At 37.9% G+C, this 4,232-nt stretch overlaps 1 non-coding gene across 1 annotated transcript; it reads right to left on the bottom strand.

The window, feature by feature from the left end:
• Positions 1-3,675: 3,675 nt before the first annotated feature.
• Positions 3,676-3,782, bottom strand: LOC132310907 (small nucleolar RNA R71). The gene has a single exon (XR_009482741.1). It is a non-coding gene; the product is annotated as a small nucleolar RNA R71 (small nucleolar RNA).
• Between the last annotated feature and the right edge of the window lie 450 nt (positions 3,783-4,232).

The following is a 4,232-nucleotide window of genomic DNA, read 5'->3' as shown; positions in this document are numbered from 1 at the left end:
GATTAATTGAGAATGTTAGTGTAATCATTCAGCACAACACTCTTCTAAAGTATAAGGGTTCGGGTGCCCCGACAATCTCGTGTGTTATTGGTGACAACAAGATAGAGAGGGCCCTCCTTGACTTAGGAGCTAGTGTGAACTTGATTCCACACTCGGTTTACTTACAGCTTGGGTTGGGAGATCTTAAGCCAACTTCCGTGATCTTGTAGCTTACCGACAAATCGGTTAAGCATCTACGAGGCATTCTTGAAGATGTCTTAATAAAAGTGGACATATTCTACTTCCTGGTAGACTTTGTGGTTCTTGACACGGAACCGGTCCATGATCCATAGAAACATATTCCCGTGATCCTCGGTAGGCCATTCTTAGCTACGGCTAATGCTTTAATTAATTGCCGAACCGAGATGATGGACATCACCTTTGGAAATATGCAAGTCAAACTCCACATGTTCCATGCAACTCAACATCCTTCCAATGAGGATGATTGTTTTCTTATTGATGTCATCGATGAAGTGGTCGAAGAATCTCTCCACTTTATTCTAAGTAAAGTGATGAGCACTGAAAAATGCGTATTTAAACCCCTTAAGCTTAGGCATTCTAGTACCTTTATCTATCATACTTTACCATTTTAAATTGATTTCGTATTATTTCCATTTTCAGGCACTTATCCTGAAAATAAGCTAACTCAGCCAAATAAGAGCTTAATTAAAGCAATTCTGGGATTAAACAAAGAAAGGAGCAAAGTGGAGAAATAAAGAAGCAAATGAAGCCAAAGGGGGGAAGCAGTAAAGTTCGATCGATCCAAGTTTAAGGTTCGATCGATCGAACAATGATCGATCTCAGCACTTCAAGATAGATCCAAGCCTTGGCCCAAAAGCATAAAGTCCAAAAGTTTGATCGATTCAACACCACCCTTCGATCGATTGAACACTTTTGTCCTTATTCAAATGATTGATCCTATCCACAGCTGTACCACCTACTAACCACATTTGTCCTTTTTCTCAAAAATATCTCTCAAAATATCTAGGATTTGTCTTTTCCCAAAAAGCTCAACCAGTTGGATCGATCCAGCCTAAGTTCGATGGATCTCAGCCAGTTCGATGGATCTCAGCCAGTTCGATCGATCCAAGTCCAAGGTTCGATCGATCGAACTTCTTCCAGTGCGAAAAAAGTCAAATATCTAGCTTATACGCTCCGTCCTCTATCCAATCATTAGAGAATATTCTTTGCACGACCCCAACTCATTTTGTGTGCCACTTGACCTACATATAAAAGGAATATAATGCACTTTTTGAGACATATACGCAATTCTAGGGTTTATTCTCTTAGAGGGGAAGTTTAGAGGAGGAGGAGGCTAGAGACACCATTAGATTTCTTCATCAACAAGAAGCAGATTTCAACCATGGAGTTAGCCCTTGAGGGTTGGAGCAACATCACCATAAGTAGCTAGACATCCTCTTGGGACTAGAGTTAGCCCCAAGCATGCTTTCTATATCTTAATCTTGTGTATTATTGAGGGATTAGTGTTGTAATTAATGTTTTGACACTTTGATATATATAAATCTTGTTTATTCAATGATTTATGTGGTTTAATGCTTCCAATTGATCATTTCATTCTATCCATATGTCTATGTATGCTAGAATAGATGTTCATGTGATTGTCTCTAGATTTTGGGTTATTGATGCATGTCTATGTGTATTGATGCTATAGATTTGGTGATTGTCAAAAATAGTGCTTAAAGGAATGCTTTTGTGATTCTCTTGATGTTTCATACTTATTCCTTGATGGATTGTGCCTCTCCCCTAGTTTATTTTTATGCTAGTAGTGTAGATGTAGTGTAGTTGTAGTGTAGTGTTAAATGGGAAGACAATCTATGCTTGTTGTTTGATGATCCAAGCTTTTGAATGCAAGTAGCATATGTCTCTATCTTTGTGTATTGTGAGATTAATGGAAGGATTAATGAATTGTTTTGATCTATTGTGCCTTTCACATGTTGTTTAGACAATATATGCTTCATTGCTTAGATATATTGTACCTTTCACATGATGTTTAGACAATACATGCTTAACTAGTCATCCTTGCTTGTTGAAACAACCAAACACACACACACCAATATTGCAACACACCATTTGCCCTCATTAATCACTTGTCAATGGTATAGAAATCCATTGCTTGGTGGTGATCTCTAAACCCCAATATTTCTCTCTCTCTCTTACTGACTCTTAATTGCATTCTTTGTTATCACTTAGTTTAATTTAGTTGTTCTCTAATCAACCAACCAACCAATTGTTTGATCACTCGACCTAATTGCCCTAATAACGATTCCACGACATTGTTCGATCCTCACAATCCCTTGGAACGATTCCTACTCGCCCTAGCTATATTTATAGTGAAAGGTAGTAGTGGCTTCTACAAATGTAAAACTCTTGGCCCTCGCCTTAAAATTCACACTCTCAAGCTTATGGTAAGACGACGACTAACAGTTTTTGGTGCCGTTGCTAGGGTTGATTGATTTGATTTGGCAACATCGGATTTGTGGAATCAATTAGGATTAGTACTCTTTTGATCGTGTCTTTACTTTATCTTTTATTTTTCTTTTTGGTTACTTATTGTGTTTTTCTTACTTAACTAGGTACATTGTTGGAGAGGAAGCAAGTAAAGGAGCATTCAAGCTAAGCAAGCAAAGAAAAAAGCTAAAAATTCTAAAAATTTGCTAAGCTAAGCTTTAAATTTGGAGTTGAAGTGCTAAAGGACCTTTATGAGACTTTCTTTACTCAATCCCTTAGTTAAATCGTCGGCCCGCGTGGAGGCTTATTTTTAATTGTTCTTGCATCATTGTTGTTAAAGCATGGGAGTATGAATTAAGTGTTTATGGAAGAAGTCTAATTGCATTGTTGTTAAGGCATAGTGTTTGTCATTCTTTGTGTTTGTTGTGTTTTGCATTGTGCATGAATGGACGTCGTTCATTGAGACCAACTCTTGTCTCTCTTGATTTGCATCTTGAATCCATCGTTAGAAATCCTAGGGGAAGAGGAAGTATAAATAGAGCCAATCTATCAATGGATGACCATAATGATAATCATGTTGAGGACCTTGGTCACATAGACCAACAAGGTATCCTTCATCCCAATGTGCACAATGAGAACATACAAGTACCATTAGGCATGCCTAGGCCATTCATTCACCAACCACCACAACAACAAGGCCAAGTTCCATATGGAATATGAAGGCCAATGTATGCTCCACAACCTCCCATCATCAATCAAGGAATTCAAAACCAAGGTATTCATGTTGCACCTCAAGTAGCTAATCCACCTCTTGCTTTAAGAGACCATTATGTGCCTAACGAGTATAATGCACCTACATGGATCCAATTGCCTCCATTTAGAGCACTTCATTATGTAATTAAGCCACAAACCATTCAAATGCTTCCTAACTATCATAGACTTCCAAGTGAAGAACCTTACAAGCATTTGGATGAGTTTCTTGAAGTATGCTCCATCGTAAAATATACGGACATGCTGGAAGAGGTTTTAAGACTCAAACTTTTTCCATTCACCTTAAAAGACAAGGCAAAGTATTGGTTTAACAATCTTAGGCCTTTTTCAATCACTTCTTGGGCAGAAATGCAACAAGAGTTCTTGAAGAAGTACTATCCGGTTTCTAAGACCAATGCCATGAGAACCTTAATTCGAGAATTTTCACATGGGGATGGAGAAACGTTTCATGAGGCATGGGAATGCTTCAATGAATTGCTTAGGAAGTGTCCACATCATGACATGCCCAAATGGTAATTAGTTCAATATTTCTTTGAGAGCTTATCGAATAACTATAAAGGCATGGTTGATGCTTCCATGGGTGGCTCATACATTGATAGGCATGAGGATGACGTGTGACGTCTTTATGAGAGCATGAGTGAAAATTCTTTGCATAGAACACTATCATCCAAGAATGGTAAAAATTCACATGGTAGGAAGAGTGTTGGCTTACATCAAGTCGACCATTCAAACGAAATAGTCGCCGAAATGAAGTCTTTATCTCAAAGGTTTGATCAATTTTTGATTAACCAAAACTCGGCGAACCAAGTATCTTCCTTCCCTAACCATTCTCATCGTTCATCAAATGAAACATGTATGACTTGTTCTAGTGTTCTTCATTATACTTCTCATTGTCCTCATGGACAAGTGCAAAATGAACCTAATAAACAAGTTAATGTAGCTATTGTGAACCA

The sequence above is a fragment of the Cornus florida genome, unplaced genomic scaffold (genome assembly GCF_030987335.1).
Source record: "Cornus florida cultivar Cherokee Brave unplaced genomic scaffold, ASM3098733v1 CherokeeBrave_3.0.0_Hap2_Chr05, whole genome shotgun sequence".
Lineage (NCBI taxonomy): Eukaryota > Viridiplantae > Streptophyta > Magnoliopsida > Cornales > Cornaceae > Cornus > Cornus florida.
This window is presented reverse-complemented; position numbering and strand designations above follow the sequence as displayed.